The 22,292-nt window shown below is 25.5% G+C and overlaps 1 long non-coding RNA gene across 1 annotated transcript; it reads right to left on the reverse strand.

Annotated features, from left to right (window-relative positions):
• Positions 1–507: 507 nt before the first annotated feature.
• On the reverse strand, positions 508–1,933 carry LOC126555889 (uncharacterized). Its single transcript, XR_007606993.1, has 3 exons — positions 1,831–1,933; positions 1,589–1,763; positions 508–730 (listed from the first exon to the last, which is right to left on the reverse strand). It is a non-coding gene; the product is annotated as an uncharacterized LOC126555889 (long non-coding RNA).
• Positions 1,934–22,292: the final 20,359 nt, after the last annotated feature.

A 22,292-nucleotide genomic window follows, 5' to 3' on the forward strand; every position in this document is an offset into this window, starting at 1 on the left:
TAAATCTCCGAGTACAACTTTTATAGTGTTTAATTAATACTTTTTTCCTTATATTTTTGTATTCATTATTGTATAATAATATTCATGTACGTATTCTATAAAAAACTGGATTCTATTTAAATTGCGTTATTTTAATTAGAGAAACTTAACGTTTATTTATAATTTTTCTGTTAAATGTAAATTTTCACGAACAAATAAAATAATAATGTCTATAATTCTTCATAAAATCAATATATTAAATTAATATTAGTTTTTAAATTCAGTAAAATATTATAAATATATAACCTAATCATTATAATAGTGCCAATAAAGTTTTAATGGGTTGTGTAAACTGCAGTAGTTACATATATATAAAATATAACACAATATCCGTGGTCCGTTATTGTTTAACTGATTACTTCAACATTTTAAGATAAATAATAATAAAGTTGAAGCGAATAATGTAATAAATTTCTACGAGTATTTGATAATTTATTAAAAACACATTTCATTTCATTAAAACTGCTGTATATAATAATAGTTTATATTTTATAACCATTTATTATTAAAAATGATAAAAAAAACATCAAGATACCTTTCTTAGATTACGATGGAAATGTAATCTCTATACTTAATAAATTAAATTTTAAAATCAATATAGTGTTCAGTTCACGTATTGAATTTGTATGTAGCTTATGGGATTTATGGTTCTGTCTGTAACATTGCAAGGTATAATGTTGATTGGTACGTACTGTGGTCAAAAATATAAAAGTTTTTAGATTTTACCTTTTAAAACACCGATTGTACGTTTTTTAGTCTTGAACATTATGTAGTTTTTGCTAAGTTATTACTAATTATAGTTACTACATATATTTTGTTGTGCGATCTTATATAAATTTGATTTATTGAAAATTTACTGCAAACGAGTTATGCTCTATCCTGTTTTGCTTAGATCGTGATGTAAGCGTATTATATTCTTACGGAAAATGTATAGTAAATTTATAAATCTTATATAACCGAATAAATGCTGTGACTTTGGTGTTCTGATTTAAATATGAAATTTCTCGCGGAAACAGATTTTTTGTTCGACATAATATATTATAATACGAATTCGGCGTTCGCTATTTTCTCGCTTTTGATGGTATAATTTACTACGCAAATCGAATTAATCTCCACCTCAACTAGAGGAAGAAATGTAAGAGTTTTTTTTCCACGAACAAGTTTATCTCATGGTGTTATATACCATCCAGCCTCCCTCATCATCACCACATCACGCGACGTCACTACAACCATCATAATATATCTGCTACTTCAGTACTGCGATGAAGGGAAATTATGTATTATATTTGTATTTTATACTTGGGTCTATCGAGATAACAATTATTAGATTTGGATGTTACAATAATATTTTATACTGTGGCGTATAGACAAACAGAGCAAAATTCGTAAGTGCCACAGAAACTTTGCATTTTATCAGGAAGTGTTTATAAATATTATTATTGTATTAGTATAATCGTTGGAGTGACCGTGCTCAACATAAAATTATTACATGGGCATCTTTTGTTTTGACAATCTTATTATTATACGTCTTTCCAATTTTATCACTTACGATTGTATTTTATGTTATATTTTCGTCATTCTCGTTTTTGTTTTGCGTAATTATTCTATAGTAGAGCTACTTTCATTTTCTCAATAGACAATTATCTCCATTTACTAGACAGCATCGGTCAAATCAACAATTATTTACCATGGCTTAGTTTGAATTTCTTATTGAATATTGAATACTAGAATTGTATAGTATTCTCTATAATTTAAACATTATAAGTAAACGTAAATAACAAAAGTATATACTTGTATTTTATATGCTTTTTTTTGCGGTTTGAATCGACGACGCCACGGGGACTGCTTGCGCATTACTTCCGAGGCGCCCTATTGTATTTTATATGCTATAAAGTCATTAAATAACATATTTTATAATATTGTATTTGGGTATTCGAGTTAAAGATCAGACAATAGTTTTATGGACAACAGGCTTAGTGACCACAGGAGAAAAAATAACGATTCCGGCTTGGATCAAATAAAATAATTTAAGAGAAAAATTGAATGTTTACTATAGAACTATGCGATAAACATAAATAAAATCATATTAATTATAGAAACCAGGAAATAGTATTATTTATGAAATAATAAGCTTAAAAAAATAATATTGAATTAAGATTATGCAAATTTTTTTACATACTTATATATATGTATTTAAAAGTAATTAAATGTATTATGAATTTGATTTCTATTAAATTTTTTTCTCTTAATTTGTATAATAACATTTTTAAAATATGTTCTTGTGTAATTGTATGTTTAATACGTTAACGAGTATACCTTATACCTACCTTATATCGATGTTTCTCATCAGACTAGAGGGTCTGTCTAGAAGCAAATTAATTTTTACGATCCTTAATCGAATTTAGTTGTTACATTTAGCCTTTATTTAATTTAATTTTGTAGGCTTCCAAAAATAAATGACTTAATAATAATAATAGTTCTTGCAATATATTAAAAGTTAAATGTATATTAAGTTAAAAAGAACAATTCAATATTTAAATTTATTATAAAAAAATGTTTTTTCTTTTATTTAAACTCTCAAATAATAAAGGCAAAGAAACTACGATTCTTAAAAGAAAATATTGTGTTTTTAATTTACATATTCACTTCCTGTATTTTTTACTGGAGAGATTTACTTTCTGAAAATATTGAGGTGTCGTTTACTATTTTATGAGAAACTTTTCTTGTAGTATTTGTCTCTAGAATTTGCATTTTTTGTTTATGTAGTTGTTTAAATTTTTTTTTTTTTAAGTAACAGGTTCTTTATATTAAAAAAAATACTAAGTTTCAACTAGTGACCCTTCGTCGACCATTAATTCAGTTGAATAATATTTTTTTCATCTTTAAAGTTTTGCTTTTATAAAAATTCCCAAGAGAAAATTATCTAACACTGTTCAGTAAAGATTTATACTCACTATAGAAAATAAATAAAATGTATCAAACACATTTATTTCTAAATTTATCCTAAAATATTAAAACATAATGTATTACATTTTAAGTGGGAAATTATAATACTTGTAACATTATTAATATATATATCTATAATAACAATATAATAACATATAATTATGCACTACTTTAAAATGTTAGATATAAGTTTATAGTTTTTTATAGGAAATAATGTTGTAGTATTTAGTTAACAACTATTAACTATGGTAATTTGTTTTGAAATATTATCTAGTTTATTATTATAATTTTAAAGATAATTAATACGGTAAGTAATTTTGAACTTAATTTTGTGTTTCACTGTTTTTTAAACTAACATAAAAATTGGTTTTTATTTTAGTTGAAAATCGACGATTTTTTACTGCTTCAAAAGGTGATGATAGACAAAAAGAGTACAATACATTTATCTATTTGCGCGGAATTTAAAAGTGTTATTTGACATATTTGGTTACGTATTTGTTAAAAATTTAGGAAACACATTTTAACTTTTTTTACAATCTATACAAGTCGTGTACAATAAATACATTTGAAAATCAAAGAATAATATACTTAAATAATTATAAATAATGAATAGAACGCTTGAAAATAGTAACTATTCATTAACACTACCATTTACTTCATGATTTTCAATTTATTTTTTTCTGATTGTTTATGCTACTAAATGGGTTTCTGTAATTAAAGTTTTGTTTATTTCTATAATTCTATAATAAATATTGAAGTTCAAAAATGTTTTATCTTAAATTATTTTACTTCGTCTTAGTCAAAATTAATATTTTTTCTCTTGTTGTCAACGTTCTATGATGACTGAATCGGACAATTGGTTTTGAAACTAGAACCTTTATTATTTTTTTCCGTAATATAACAATATACAAATAATATTAACTGAGCCTCAAGGCTTAGAAATACTTTAAACTGGAATAAAAAAAACATAGTCCTTTCTTTCATAGTTAGGTAATAAAGAATATTAAAACTTGAAATTTAATTTCTAATTGCATAAAAATAAAATAGGAATACATTTTTATAAGAGATAGCAAATATTATAGTACGTATTATAATATATAATATATTATATATTATAAAACATATTATGTTTTCATTAAAATTTTATTTATGAGAAGTAAAGCATCAAACATTTTAATTACGACACAAACATTACATTTTTTGTTAGGATAGATTTTAGCCAGATAATATTTTTATTTCGATAATTAGGGATTAGTAGAACATTGTAGGTGTATTGGTGTAATTACCAGGTTACCCATCCAGGAACTAGCAACCGAATCGCTAGCTTAACACCAGAGCTTTTAGGCAACTAATACATCCACTGTACCAAAATTTAATTTTACGACAAAAATGTTTGATTTTATAACGATTTTATTTAAAAATTTATTTTTATTACCCATTGTAATAAATTATCGATTATTATTTTGAATATGCAAAATATTTATTATTTGTAGGATACTGATTTAATTTTTAATTAATAACAAGAACTCTCAATTCATTTTTCTTAAACGTTTAGGTAACAAAACGTAGGTACTATTTTAACTGAATATTTTTATTATGATATTGATTATTGAATCACATTAAATTTTTAACATTTTTACAACTTAAGAATTTTTCTTATAAAATCACAGTTTTCAGACTTCAATACTTATTTCTTTATTATTTTTTTTTTTATGAAAACAGTTTTTCACTTTTATCTAATAATTTTCGATAACATTAAAAGATAAATATTTCTACATACTCATTTATACCTACCTACTGTATATAAGCAAAAAAAAAAACATGTCCGAACGACAGAATGTAAATACAAGCAGCCCAGGAAAATATATTGACAGATCTAAATTAATCGTCAAATGGATGGAGTTTGTTTTCCGAGAAAGGTTTGACTGATAGCATATCAGTGGGATAGGGTGGGTAGTAAAATATTATTCAAAACTATATTTACAAAATGTCCACTGGAATTTGATTGATACGATAGTGATGTTATGTACAAATATAGTATAATCAAAAGCCTATAGGAATACAGTGAAACATTATCCTCCACATAAAAGTGATAAAAATATTTATTCATACTTTTGTAAAAAAAAATATTCCAATGATTATTATAGTTTTATAAAATTATTTGTACACAGTGATATACCTATGCTAAGTATGATTAACCCCATTTTTTTTTTAAAATTCTAGTTACTGGAATTTTTAAACATAATTAAAGTCCATGCTTTTAAATATTTAAGTTTTTATGTAGTTTAGTATAGTTTCTTGTGGCGAAACAAACTTATTTTTTTTTCAAATAAGATCCAACCTTATTTATTGGAAATTTTTAGGGAAATGATTTTTTGAAAATATATATAGAACTAAATTCAAACGAGCAGTTTTTCATTTAACCTAAGTACAAATGGTAATATCATTCATTATATAATACATATAGTCTATTACAGTCTATTTTAATATTAACGGTAATAATGATAATACTTTTAGGTTTAGAAAATATTGTTATATGATAAAAAGCTATATTGCTTAAAATGTATAGTAATCAAAATTAATTGATTAACACTGTATAATTTATAAAAATTGGCCGAGTAGCTATATTAAGTACTAGAATAAATATTAATTTTTTATGTTTTATGCAAAACTATTATTAAGTCCTATTATCCTAAGTACTCATTAAAAAATGTATTGACTCAAAATATACTTGTTCAAAGTTTAAATTTTGATTTAGTGCATTAGCATTTTAAAATAACCACCCCCTTATCAATTTATATTTGTCTATAATAAGAGGGATTGTTATTTAAAAAAAATAAAGAAGTTTGTATCATGGTAGTAGAATCTTTAAATAATATAAACATATAAGTATATATAAAAAAATTCTTATCGAAAATATTATAGTTGTTAAGTATTTAACTATAATTAAAAACAACAAAAACTAAGATTAGAAAATATATATTGGATAAAATATTGGTTATCATTATTGATGAATTACCCTCTATAGTCTATATAATATAATATTGTAAATTTTTTTATAAATAGGTATACTCGTATAATAGTCGATGTGTCAATGATCATGTTATACATATTATGACCATTTTAGATTATATAATTAAATTTATAATGTATTGTTTTTATAATGAATTTAATATTTTATTTTTACGTGCATATTTTTTGGATAGTTAATAAGTTAATTGTAGTTTTAATGAAATTGAAAATATTAAAAAATGTAATACATAGGTATTTGAACTTTTGCGCCATTTCGGGTAGGAGAGTTAGGGCAAAGGATGCATAAGATCCTATACTGTCTACACTGATCCATCAAATGTTTGAAATCGGCTGTGACAAAAAAGTTTAAATAAAATTACATTGTACCTTCTTAACCAGTACTAGTTTTGGGTTTTATGACAAAATAAATGTAAATATTTGGCTGGGAGATATGTTTGTTGACCGATCACTTTAGTTTTACCAACTTTAAAATCGCAGAGAAACTAGTCTGCTTGATTCATGTATTGAAAATGCCCACTATGATAAACCTTACTTATACTTACTTTGGCAACTTTATTTAAAATCTAGTTTGATATTTTTATATTCCATCCGGCCTTAGACCTCCGGTGAGTTGATTTTTATTTTTAAAGTGCTTACGTTAATTCTGGTTTTGTATTTTTTCAATGCTTCATTCTCTGATACACAACCATCCGTATCAACGAGCCTGTTTTTCCACTTGTAGACACAGTGAATGTAGTTAATTGTTTTGCTTCGTTGCTTAGGTCAGAGGTTCGATTATTTATCGTTACTTTTAAATATAAAATATTTTGCATACAAGATTTAAGTTGGATAGCCGACAGATAACTCTGCTTCATAAAAACATATATTGTTTGTAAGTACATTTTAGATTCAAATTTGGATGAAATTACATATACTTAAATTATGAATAATGATATTTATTATTTTGTTATAGTGTAAAAATATTTTTAGCGGGGAAATAATATTTTAACGTACATTATTACATTTTATTCACGTAATAATGTTTATGATAAAATTTAATTCAACTTACTGTATGCCATTTGATATTTATTATTTATTTATTTGAAATGATAATTATTTTCTGAGTTCTGATACAAATACACCACTAAAATAATCTATAACAAAAGAATAAGCAAAGTAATACCATTTTGTATTTTGAATAACGTGTGATAAACGCTATTTATAAGTAATGATTTGAAAATTAAGTGTTTAATACTATTTATTAGGAGAAAATATACTTATTTACTTTTCACCTTTACGCAATGAAATGCTTTTTATTTGACTAGTTTTAATCATCCTACACTGAAATTCCTTGTACGTGACCAAAATGTCCTCAGCATGTGGATTACTATGGTTTTAACGGAGGTTGAGTGCGATTTAATCGAGACACAGGTAGGTACACATAATATATCTATCTCTCTTCATATATATATAACACATATATAGTCCCTCCGATAAGAGAGATGGCAAACACGCCAGAAATGCGTTGAAGTGTAATCGCATTAACAGAACGATGAACGTTGAACGATGAAAAAGAAAAGCGCACTACTGGAATTAGATGGTTCATCGCAGTGGGTGACAAATGTTTTTATTTATTTATATTTTAAAGTAATGATTTTGTTTATTTTAATATACAGAAACAGTTAATTAAGTATAAGATCAAACTGCGATTAATGCAAACATTTTTCGTGTTAACATGAATATTTAATTTGATTAATGTTAATAGAAAACTAGACCATTATACAACAATAAATTTTATTATAGTTTAAAAACAGTAGCGAGTTTATATACCTAGCACATATTTTGTAAACTAAAAAAAAATATAATAATCCTTCATACATTTTGTTATAAAAGTATACATATAACATGTATGTATATATATATATATTTGTGAATTTCTGTAGTTTTATATTTTTATGTATACTCTTATATTTATATTTTAGGTATTTTATCAATCACATATTATTATTATTATAACAATGTTTATGGAATTTTAAAAATAAAGTATATATGTTTTGACGTTTTGTTGCTCTAACACAACAAGAGGCTTAATTTTTTGTGTTTATATCAAATCGATTATCAAGGTTAATTTAAAAGTATTTAAATCTTGATAGATTTGACGTAGATTAGCATAAATTCCAAAATTAAATGAATTTATGAACTATATAATTTTGAAAATCAATGATAATTCACCAAAATAATATATAGCAATATTGGAATGCACAAATTAAATATCTACATGTTATTGGAAAATATTTTTATAATTGTATACTTAAATTTTAGGTGGGTACAAAATTAACTACGATCAGATGCATACATATATTAGAATCGTTCGAATTTAGAGTATTAATAACAAAATGTTAATTATTTTATTTTATTATTTTTATAACTAATGTAGGTACATTAGTTAAAATTAAAATAAAATAAAAGTTACGTATTTAAATTAGTGGACAATAATTGAGATCATATTGTATCACTTAATAACTATATTCACTAATATGATTGTATTAAACAGTTATTATTTGTTTAGTATTTAAACTTTTAAAATATGTGAAAATATCTTTCTAATTTTTTTTTTTTTTTTTATGGAAATAAAAAACAAGATAACAAAATTAAATATTATTTTACATATAAATAGATAAGACGAGTAATATTATGAAAACTATTATAACTAATTTATAAATAATTAATTTTGTTTTATTCATTCAAAAGTAAAAAAAATCAAAATATTCTTTTAAAAAATGAGTCTTTGTCATTACGCATTAAGTGGTTTTTTCTTCTAAATTTTAAATCGGGCTTATTTAGAAAAAAATTTAAAAGACAATATCTCAGCTACTACAATATGGTCTGGAAGACAAGTTTTGATTTTTAAAAGTATTCTAGTAATCAAAGGCGAACTTATAGGGCATTTCTATTGTGTTTATCTTTTGTGTGATAAATGGGTTTTTTCTTTATTATTTTAACTGACTATTTTTTTTTTCATTTCGTGTATAGCTATGAATAAAGTTTTAGAGAATTTCCGTACACTTGATTTAATCAAAAAGAGAAGCAAATAATTCTTTGGACGATTATGTAAAATCTTTCAAAGGCCAAAATTAACTTATTATTTTTAGTATTTGCAAAAAGTTTTTAAGGTTCCCGCCAAACAATGCTTGTTAATTGGAAAGACTGAATAAGCTCATGGTCATGGAGTGGTTTTCATTAGCTTAAAGAAACGATAACAATACATTTTTAGAAAAATATTTTTTTCTTTTTCAAAAAAAAAAAAAACCGTTATAGAACCAATGTGTCAGATATCTTATTTAGATAATATTTGGTAGTACAATATGTTTAATAATATATTGTTATATTTGTAAATACGCTATTTGTAACAATTCAATACCTACGCAGTATGCAAATAAATAACCAAAAGCGTCATTTAACAATAGAATATAAAAATATTAAATTACTTGTTAATTTAATAAATGTCTACTAGTTTTTATTTGATTTAGACATAATACAATATGTATTTCTATAAAAGAATAGAGACATGGACAGGTGTAAAAAATAATTGGATAACGATAGAAATCGTAATTGAGAAAAGGTTATTATATTATTAACGACATTTTAGACATAAACTTACTCTTTTTCCTAAAATACAATCAATTTTTGAGTATTCTGATTTCTGGACTCTTTATTATTTAACTTACCAATACTTTATTTATACACATTTTACACATTTAACACTTTTGACATGTGTAACGATGTATACAATTTTGTGTTAGTGAAATAATAATATTATTTTAGTTTTCACTTAAAGTATTATTTCCTTAGTCCTCAATTGTTGACATTAATATGTATTAAAATATTAATATTAGTTACAGATAAAATACAATATTATGATACAATTGTATTATTATGTTTATTGTGTTATAATATTTCTATTTTGTTTGAACATACCATAATTATTTACGTTTAGTATATTATATTTATACACACATCACCGTTTTTAATAATGTAAATATTATCAAACTGATATAATTTAAGAATATTTATTTTGAATTACCTAACTGTAAGTTGTCTTACAACTATCTTAGAAAAATAATTTTAAAATACAAACAATTTCTGTTTTATTCATTAAAATAGTTCATATTATTATTATACTGGTTCTTCTGAACGCAATTTGATCTGTTGATTGTAAGTTACGTGTCGGTTAAAACAAAATAACATGCTTGAAAATACCATGATGCGTACGTGATGACTGTTTCTCACCAGGTCGCAATGTAAAATAAATAATGGCAATGAAATAATAATGTTAATGCGTGTAGTCTTTGTTTGGGTATTTGTATTTGTTTTCTCCTCTACTTTCTCAGTCATTGCACTAAGCGTGTTCACCTTTTGGACAGTGGCAGTGACAGTATTTATTCTATACATTATTCATCCAATACTGACGAACGAATGCTGTCCACCGGTAATTTCCTTAATTTGTTTGCACTGTCAGTGATAATTATTTGACCGACATGTCAACTCTGAACTCAGAGCGTTATTTCCTCCAGCAAAACTTCTAAATTATTCAAACAGATCGCTGGTTAAAAATTCACTTCATGGTTCACTGCACGTGTGCACGTGACATGGTCGCTGGAGATTCCCAAAGAAAAGTTTGCTGCCCGTCAATATTTGTTTTACACACTGTAGAGAACCGACGATTGAAAATATTTCAATATACTATGATAAATAATTATTTTGATACTGGTCACACAATAAATGAAATTGTAATAAAAATGTAATTTATTTTGTGCTCCGGTATGCACCAATTGTCGTAAATTTGTATAACTATTATAGTGTGTATTCAATATACAGCAGTAACAATACTTGCAGTCCGATGAAGAGATGATCTAGTTTTCATAATCTAGGTACGATCTAATATTCCAATTAATATCTTGTATTACAAACTTATATATATATATACATTATATGTTACCTACAATGGCTACACCTACTTATATATTATATTTAATTATATTTGTGTTTCCGACTGTTAATTATAATTTTGATTTAATAATGTGGCTCATTAACTCAAATAATATTCATCTTTGATCATCCTCACTTTAAATATTAAAGTTTGTTAAGCTATAAATCCAGATTAAGTATTTACATAATGCACATTTACAATAGGTTTTGAAAATATACATTAAACACAGTATTATCAATAAATAATAACTATTCATTTGATTTACATTTTCCGATAACACATCATAATAATTAATATTATATAATAACATGTATCAATTATCAGTTAATTTAAAATATAAAACTGATGTTTTTATTTTTGTTAAAGTCTTCTATTAAAATATAATCCATACTATCTTATGGGTTTTGGGTTAAAACTCTAACCTCATTAGAAAGATTTTACAGTGTAAATATTACTATGTACCCTACATTCTCTCATTGAACGTTACTATTTCAATATAGCACTTATTTATAGGGACCCTACATACGATTTCTAGCCCCTGTAATGAATGTTTGTCCGGGCCCTTTATAAAGCTTCAAAAAATACCATTTACCATATAAAATTGTTTGGAATAATATTTGTTTTTTAATTATACCAATTCAAATTCAATATTCATTGTTAGTTATTGAGACTGTATTAGTTTTCTAGTTATAACTAATTATACATTTTATTATTATTACTTAAAGTAGTATAAAGTTAATATTAAATTTATTTAAAAATAGTGTATGGTAAACGGTAAACTATAATGTATTTACTATTCATTTTAAATTAGTAGTTATTTATTGTTTTAATAATATTGCTTTATTAATTCACTTGATAGGAAATCAAATAATAAAATGTATTTAATTATAAAATAGATAAATTTAATATTATACTTAAGTAAACATTAATATGATACATTAAAAAGTGAAATTTTCAAAATTTACATCGTTTATAATAATTTTGAAATTCGTGACTTTTTATTAAAACTTTAGTTTATTTGGAATACATAATAATTAAGAAGGTATAACTATTCAACTGATCGTAGTATTGGGGTTTTAAATTCGTTTTTATTCTTCATACCAAATTAGTGTGTACAACCCATCTGTAATAAAATAAAAAAGGAAAATTTTATTGCCAATTCATTGTTTTATCAGTACCTAATTTACCCACTTATAATATAGTAATAAATATTAATGTGTTAATAAATAATATTTAATATTAAAAACATTTACTTTGATAAATTTACAAAATAAGTACCTACATGGTTTAAACGTTTTATTTTTTCAAAATTATAATATTAATACACATATATTTGAAAACAATGTTGGTTTACATTATTGATATTGTATAATGATAATATACTTCTGATATATTTACGTTTCATAAAAAAAAAAATTGAACGTAGACACACAGTAGTGTTACTATATTGTAACGTATATTATTGTTGTTCTAATAAAATATTCCAATCAAAATTACTGATTCATGACAAAAACAGACAGGTTGGTATATTGCATAAAGACATAGAGTAATTACTCTATGGTATATTGTGAAAATTTATATTATTATTTATTTTTCAATTTTTTTCTTTTTTTCTTTTTTTCTATTATTTTCCTTTTTTTTCCTTTTTCCTGTTTTCTTAATTTTTGTTATTTTCCCTATGGTGCAGTGGTCTCACAAGTTGGCTATGACGCTCACAGTCACCAGTTCGAACCCGGCTAAGTGCAGAATGATATAGGATGGTGCTATTTTGCAGAATTTTCTGTAGTCTCTGTCCCCTGTCGTCGTTTTGGTTATCTACACTGCGCCCCACCGAATCCACTCCACTGGGAATGAATTCTACACATACGGGAAAATTCTCTTCTTAGAGAAGGAGTTACTAGTGCTACACACTGCACTCTTGCCCCTTCCCCCAATCGAAAAGACTTCGATAAAGACCCAGATGGTCGTTTCGATAGCAACAAATTTGAAAATAAAAATATGTAATAAAATAAGTTTTGTAAATTCTGATACATAAAATTTTAATAATATAGATAATTTCAATATGTACCTATTGTACCTTTAATATATAAAGCAAAATATCAACTGTTTTCTCAATATTCAATTTTCATTTAGTATTTTTTGTATTTTTTTGATTCTTAATATTCGTAATAATAATGAAATTTACTCAAATATAATTTTAAGTGTTTATAAATTAAAAATTGTATCTTAAGCATAGTTTAAAATAAATGTATTTGATTGACTATTAATTGAAAAAAATGAGTATCACCACTATTTTGCACTTACGTTCACTTACACGATATTTGTATGGTTAGATGTATAATTTAAATAAATAAATTCATCACGATTTTCAGTTGTTAAACAGATTGAAAAATAAATTTGAAAACAGAATAATAATAATAATATTTAAGAGAATTAATTTTATGTCGTTAGTTTTAATAATGGAATAATTTTACTTATTATCAAATTTTAAAGTAAGAATATTATCTAGTTCATGGTATTTTATTGATAATACCATTTTTTAAATGAATTTTAGCTATGTAAAATATTTTAACTTCAAAATGCTCATAACTCACTTTAAAATTATAATATTAATAAAAGTTTATGTAATGGTCTAGATACTATTCTTATCTTTATCTTTTTTGAATCATTTGATAAGATGTAAATTTACTATAATATTAAAGATTTAAACATAAAATGATTTTTTTGAATAAACATTTGCTATGTTTTAGTGTGTAAGAGTAGAGAGACAAGATAAGTTCGTCTGAGTACTGAACGATTTTGTTTGATGGACGTTTGCAAACATTAAAGTCTGATAACTGATTATATCTATATGTATATCTAATATAATGATTTTACTCACTATTATATTATATTATTTTATATTAATTATACATAATATCTCTCACTAGCTTGCATATCTACATAATTTAACTTCAATAATACCTATACTTGCATATAATAAAGGTTCACTGTACAATGTACATACTTAAATAAAATATTAATATTCTATTTTCTTTATTTTATGTATTGCAAACAATGTGATTTCATAATAACATATTAAAAAATATATTATAATCGTTTATTAATACATATTTTGTAGTGTAATTGCTTTATCGATTTCAGTATTAAAATATTTTTATTTCGTTTAATTGTTTTACCTATTAATATAAAATCGTATAAAAATATAAACGTTTTGATAGTTTTGTCTTTTTTTTAGCTGAAAAACTATTTATCATCGCTTTAACAACAATGTGTTCACTGTTAATTTGAACACTTCGGTAAACATATATAAATACATAAATATTATATAAATAGTATTACACGCGACAAACATTTACCGGCAGGAGGTATTATTATATTATTATTATAATTATTATCACTGATGATAAATAATTAATAAAAATATGTGGCAGATATCCCTATTGGGCTATAGCGCTATAGTCAAATGTAGTAACATTATAATATTATAATGCATATCGTTCACCTATAACCCTCGAGACGCGCCATATTATGTACAGTAGTTAAAACCTACCGTCGCAAATGTGATGTACAATAACGCGTTTCGGTGACTAGCGCGCGCGTTATAAATTGATGACACTTATGTATTATATATATACTAGCATGCATGTGTAGTGTATGCACCGCGCTGTTGTTAGAGTACAGCGACGTGTTTATTTCAAAATGAATTTCATGGTACTGAAAAATTTAAATATTTAATTTCGAGACCTTATCATTAATGAACAACTTATTATCGTCCTGTGAAAAGGGGTGTGAATAAAATTACCACCTCTTCCCGTGAATATTAATATAATATTATAATTATTGTTATTATTATACTGACGACGACGATGAACGTAGATGTTGGTGTGACACCGTACATGTTTTATTTTTTTATTGTATGTAAACTTATCAATAAAATATAAGTGATATATTCACGAAATATATTTTATTAGGCGTCTCGAACAGAACTTTAATTAGATTATGTAAAAATTTTAAAATATTTAAGCAGCAAACAATAATATGCTAGGTACAATAAATTATTATTATTGTATACGAGTATCGTAGTTGAAATCAGAAATATCATATACGAGTATATATAATATATATAATATATATATATATATATTATATTATATGTCATATGTGTGTGGGTGTGTGTGTGTGTGTAATAATATAACTTGTAAGATTATTACAATATGTAATATATATATTAAATTATTAAAGCGTAAAGAGGCATAAATATTAAATACATATTAATTTACATATATACATGGAAATAAAAACTGCTATGTTAATACTTTCTAAATTTAGAAATTTGTTTTTACCATTAATATATTTGTTATTTGTTAATTAAGCACCGTACTATTGAAATTGTTGTAATTGTGGTAGTGTTTCAAAGATTTTTTTTTTTTTTAAATAAATATGGTCAATTTATTTTGTTTTTTAGTTGCAATGTAAAAATTAAAACATATCAGTATTTTGTTGTCCAAACAAGCCCAGTGAGAAACTAATCTTAGGATAAATAAACTCAAAAAATTATTTTATTACTTGTGAAAAATTTTTAATTCTGATGATATAGAAATGCAATATGTGATTAAAAAGATCATGGTGGAAGTATTATATTTTCTTTAAGTACCGAATAGTAATCTGTAAATATCAAATGTTTTTCTAGTTTTCTTATTTTTCTATCTACAAATAAATAGTAAACATTTCGAAAAATTGGTATTTATTAATTGATTATTGACATACATATTTAAGGATATTTAAAAATATTCAGTTTTAATTATAATTTTGTTCAGATGAACTTGTCTAAACCAATGCTTAACTCTAATTCTATTCCGTTTAATCTTCTGGATATTGTCATCGGTGAATATAAGTCATGAATCATGATAATGATTATACTAATGTTAAAGTAAGCAAATTATCAGTATACACCATAATAGATTAATTTTATTACTTGGCAATTAATATACCTAAATTTAACGGCAATTGAATTTAAGTTATTGAAATATTTAAAAAAAAGATTGTAAGAATTAATTTCCAGAACTCAGTTCAAATATTAGTTATAACCGTGTTTATCTCATTATCTGTATATCATTGAAAAGTAAAGTGACTGTAAAAAAAATTATGAAGCATGCTTATATTGCTCAATCATGCTTTTATTGGTTTTTTTTTTTGCTAATGTACTACTTATTCTAAAATTAATATTAAAATAAATATTCAATTCAGATTGTTGTCATTAAAATTGAATGTTTTAAATTAAAACTATGTAACAGAAATCCGTTTGAAACAAGTAAGTAAACCAAATCAATTAGTTTATAGTTCATATATGCATTTTAACATCAGTTACCATTTTATGTAAAAAAATATATATTTGAAAATAGTATACTTCGAATTATTAAAATTTACTTTATTTATTTTAAAACAATACAAAATGGCACATAAAATTGTAATGAAGTTATATACATATATATTTAACAGTAAATACCTATATATATTTTGAAATGTATTGTTTATGTTAGTAAATGTATGCTGATGTTGTATTATACAATTTTAAATATTAATAAGTATAAATTCAAATCATTCGAAATAATAAATTACTAAACATTAAATCAATCATACTTTCTTTTTCTATTCTTGATGATAACAGAATAACTAATAAAATATTATTTTATATTTTTATTATATGACTGATGTTAAACACGTTTTATACATAATCAGTATGTTTTAACTTAAAACGTCAAAAAAATATTAATTTATTGTTATACTTGAATGGTGTACGGTATCGAGTGAACCATAATCCGAATATCCGATCCTTCCATTGCGCATATTATACAGTTGTTCACTACGTATCTTGTTAGATGATAAGGAATAGTCAGTCGTTATTAGTGTCATGTAAAGATCGGTATTGCGCTTGCCAACTTACATGTATTCGTATACGGCAGTAGTTCTCAACCGGGGTGACATGTCACCTTAGGGTGATATGAACCCAGCTTAAGGGTGACACGAAAAAATCAACCAGAAAAGGAAAAAAAAATTTTTAAAAAATCATATGATATTCATGATTTCATGTTTTGAACGTTTTTTACTGTGTAAGTACTAGGTACTGTACTTTTTTTTTTTAATACAATAATTTTTAAATATAATGCTTAGATTGTTTATTATTTTGATGTTAGGGTGGCGCAGTGTTTAATTCTAGTGGTTAAAGATGACATGAATCAAAAAAGGTTGAGAACTACTGGTATACGGTATACACTACATTTTATCCAAAACACCTGGTAAAGTAAATCGAAATTTCAAGTGGTATAGCTGATTTAATGATCCAAATTTTGAACGTTTTAATGTCAATAATGCTAAGCTAAATATATGCCAGAATATCGATATTTATGGCCATTAGTCTGACTCTTCGTCTAAGATACGTATATATGTAGGTTAGGTTATTATATATTAATATATACATTATATTCATAATCTATTGTTTAACAAAGTTAATCGAGTTATTTGGTTGAATTGTTGCTCGTAAACTGCAGTGGATTATAATAGTTATAGGTTTTGTTACAATTACGGGTGGGTTAAGTAACTATTACGCATATAACTTCTCTATCTTTGAAGGATTTAACCTCTGACCATGTGCACCTGTTTCACTTGAATCTAACTAAAAGCCAACTAAACTGATTAGGTATGTCAAAATACTCAGATATACATTTGTATTTACAAACTACAGACTATAGTTATACCACTGTCCGTAATTATAATAATCTCCTATAGTTGCTTCATTATTTATTATAGCTTAACACTCTATGATTTACTGTTGAATAAATTGTTAACACTTAACAGTCTTGTTTTACCAGTTACTATTATTTTACTCAAATTGTTGACTTTTTCTACGAAAAATGTATTACATTAATTTCTAAATTTGCCTGGATAAAAATTCGTATTATTCTTTATTTAAAGTTTGAATATTAATGAACATAATTAATTCTATATTAGTTAAATAATTAATAACAATAATTGCTGAAGATACTGATTACATTTAATAATCACTCATAAACCATAATTTGCTATCACCTTTTTTAAACCGGGTAACTATTTAATAAAGGTAAAAAAGGTAAGATTCGTGTGAATTTTAATTGCAAATAAAACAACTCTTAAATTAACATTTATTTTTGAATTGTATCATGAAAATGAAAAAAAAAACGTACAAATGTATATTATAAATATTTTTAAATTTGTTGAAATGGCGCAAGAATTTTTGATTTGGAAATTCGGATAATCAAATATTGTTATTATTTACTACTAAGAACTGGGCCTGTATAATATATGAATATGTTAATATTACGATTATCAATTACTATATTATACTGTCGGTTGTACCGACGAGTTTGGGGTTGGGAGACGTTTCTTTGGCAGTATACCGACGACGTGTGAGATACAAGTCCCGTTTATACTATTACTATTATAAGGATGTATGTACAAGCCGGAACGGAACCGTGTGAAGTCTATGACGGATCTGGTTGTTACGTCGGCGTCCCTTTCCCCGATCGCAGTGGCGGTCGACCGAAAAACGACCGTCGCGGGAATACACCACGGCGGTTGAGGTGGCGGCGGCGGTACGGTAGCTCCGTCGAGTTGATGGGGTGGATGACGGGTACGGGTGAACAGGCAAAAGGTCACGCTCGATGGGACAAAGTGCGACTCGATGTCACCGCATGCCCCCGTTCACTCCGAGCTCCGGCAAATTATCCGCGAATAATATAATATGTCCTCCGAGGCCGTAAATGACGGGCCCATTAAATTTAATCCGCCAGGTCTTTCCCCTATTATGATATTAACGAGAGAAAAAATGACGCTATATCGCAGTCATTGTTCCGGATATTATATGATGTGCAGTATTTAAAATATGTACAGTATGTTTTGCCTTCTCCCGTAATATAATATATATATATATATATGTATGTATATTTTATATAGTATTATATACCTACCTATAATATTATTATTGTCGTCTATCTAACCTCTCCTTCGTCGTTCACGACTGAAAAATTTCGTAAAGAAATATTAATAATATATAATATTATTGGTATAGCGCAGCGTATACGTAAATATAATGCGTACACAGGTACGGCGGGCGTGTATTAAAGTTGCGGTAGTCGCGGTGAGGGGTGCAGATTAGCGTAGGTGAAATTTAAGACCCGGTTACATTATAATATAAGTACGCGTTGCGAGGAGCGGAGCTATTGCCGTTGCAGTGTCGGCGCCGGTAATGGCCTACGGTCGTTACACGGCGGTAAGAGGTAATCCGAGGTCTAAAACTTGACCATAAAATTGCAATCAACGTGGTTCGCGGGTCGATTTATTTGCTCCTAGTGATTTACCGCACTTCGTTCGCCATCAACCCCCCCATCCAACAACAAGCGGCTTAAACTGTAGTCGCGCTCGCCGTCGTAGTAATATCGTACGTACATCTCCTGCTACATAAGTTACACGTACATTACAAAAATGAAATATAATTTATATATATCATATTATTATTGTGATAGGTAATTATACATAATATTACTTAAAACATAATAATGTCCGGTTTCTGACCAATGGACGTCGAATTTTTTCGTCGTACGACAAAATAAGCATCATGGATTCTGTCCTAATAATATTATGATAATGTCACAAATTTTAGTAGCTTGTTATCATAATATTATTAAGTGGTCTGCATAACTGTAAGACCATATAATATTTTTGATACTATCTGTCTTTAGAGGACGCCTCGCTCACTCTGTTTCACAAATATACAACATAGCAAATTTACATTCATGACAATCAATTTTACGATATTATTTTTAAATTGAACTATTAAAAAAAATTAAAGATAAAAATAATATGTAAGATATCTTAGAGATTTTTCTATGTATATTTTAATTACGAAAAAAGTATGTGATTTTTAAGACTGAACATTTTTATAGATTTTAATATGATCGCAACTTACTTTAAAATTAAAATATCGATAAAAGTCCCCCGCGACACCCTTAACTTTAAATTTTATGATAGTGAATTTATATTCACTTTAGTTTTGAAAATAACAGAGTAAAGTGTAAACATGGAGTGTGTTATGTTATTCGTTTGCAAGCCTGAGACAACACAAGTGGGTGTTGATGTTCAGTGTTCTCTTAAGACGACTGACCAATATATTTTGTTTTTTTCAAGCACATAAATCATTCGGCGGACTCAATCCGGGTCATACCTAGAATACCTACATATTTAGTACCTAATTCTATACTAAATTACGTTATGGATTACTATTGGATATAACGGTTATTTTGGGTGTGCAGATCTCGCATGTAAAATGATTATTACATTACCTGATTAAAGAATTAGTGATATTTTGAGCTCAGTAGGAAAAAAACAGTGCACTATAATTGTCATTCAAGTATTTGTTAAAATCTATAAATTTTGAGTTACGTAATGATTAATTTAATACATTATTGTCGTGCTTTAATTCAATGTATTCATACGGATATTATTGACCAGTTAAGAAATAATGTGGTATTATTGAATTTTTTTTACTATAATATATTGATATGTATCCTCAATTTATGTAGTAGCAATTCATATTGTTAAAATTTACTCTTATACAACTTATTGTATGTATTGTATAGTTATATCATAAAGTTATTTATTTACGAGTCGGAAACACAATATATTTCACAAAATATTTAGTATATGTGATTGGTTTGTAAGAATAGAAATATGATTATCATTATTACATATTTTTATATATTATTATTAATAGATTGGAGATATCAAACGGTAGAGCATATTATGAGATTCTCTAATTTATACGAGAAAAGATGTATTAAAAAAGCTGATCCGTTATATTATTATAAATATTTTGTTGATCGCCGCGATGAAATGAAAATACAAGTAAAAAAAAAAATACTACAGGGTTTGCGACTATATATCCACGAAGAAAAATATTCTTGATTTAAATCTTTAGTGACAAATTTTGCCGTGAATATTTTAATTTAAATAATAATCTTGGTTTAAAAAAAGTTTGTTTAACAAATATTTATGTTGAAGTCTTCAAACAAACTAATACATTGGAATTTAATTTACAACTATATAATATTCAACATTATTATAGTTTGTACAACCATTCATGAAAACATTTAAAGAAACGATTACTTATTCAAATAAAGGTCAAATTATTATTGTAAGGGTTTTTTTTGCTAAAGAATTTAATGCTTGGAATTTAAATAAATGTATATTATTCAAACTACAAATTTATTATATGGCACGAACTGTAATATTTTTTAAACCACTGAAAGTTAACAAGTTATTTTTGCATTCGATAAATTTTTAAATCTGATTCACTGTAAAGAAAATGGACTTCAATTATTTATTGATTAGTTAATATTGTTGGTTTGTACATTTCGATCAACAAGTAGTAGAATTTAGACGCATGGCACACATTTTTCAATAATAACAATAATACTATGTATTTACATATATGCGCTGACACTATAATACTGCTGTACTAAGTTTTCCTAGAACAAATAATGTATCAGAAGTGTAGTATATTATATCGTTTAGAAAATTTAATTCGACTTCAGCAGCTAATAATATCATTATAATGATTTAAAAGTTTATTGATATAGAAAGTTAAACGTGAACAAAGTCTAAAATAAGCGGAAATTGATCAACACGCAATAACTTCGAAAGCTTAATTGAAAATGAACGATTGATGTTAAATAAATAACAAAGAAAGTAATAAATATAAGAAATGGAATAATCTATAAATAAAGAAATGCAAGTCAGTTAAGATAGTTTTATAGTTAGTAATAATTAGCTAAATAAGTTTGTACAAGCGAATATCATCAAAATGTAGTGCTAGTTGTATCCTGGGGTATTCAAACACAGAAATAATGAAATTAACTACTTGAAATCAACAGGTACGTCTTCAACAATTTAGCTATCTCAAGACGTAGGTAAAATGATACGTTTATATCAATAATTAATCCTAATGTAAAAATAACTTTTTAAAAATTCCAGATAATTCAGACTTGAGAGTATTCATCATTCATTGTTCCATGTATTGTTGGCTGTTGCGTCATATTCACTAAATTAATCGTATAATATATTCAATGTAGTTTCTGCTCATGATGTTTTAATTTTGTTTATTATCATGTTTGTATATATTTCCAAAGTAAGAGGTAATAACTAATCCCTTTCCCCTTCTAAATACTACTTATTTCATTCATTTAATCACTTTGTTCTATGATTAAAATTC

This window comes from Aphis gossypii, chromosome 1, assembly GCF_020184175.1.
Source record: "Aphis gossypii isolate Hap1 chromosome 1, ASM2018417v2, whole genome shotgun sequence".
Classification (NCBI taxonomy): Eukaryota; Metazoa; Arthropoda; class Insecta; order Hemiptera; family Aphididae; genus Aphis; species Aphis gossypii.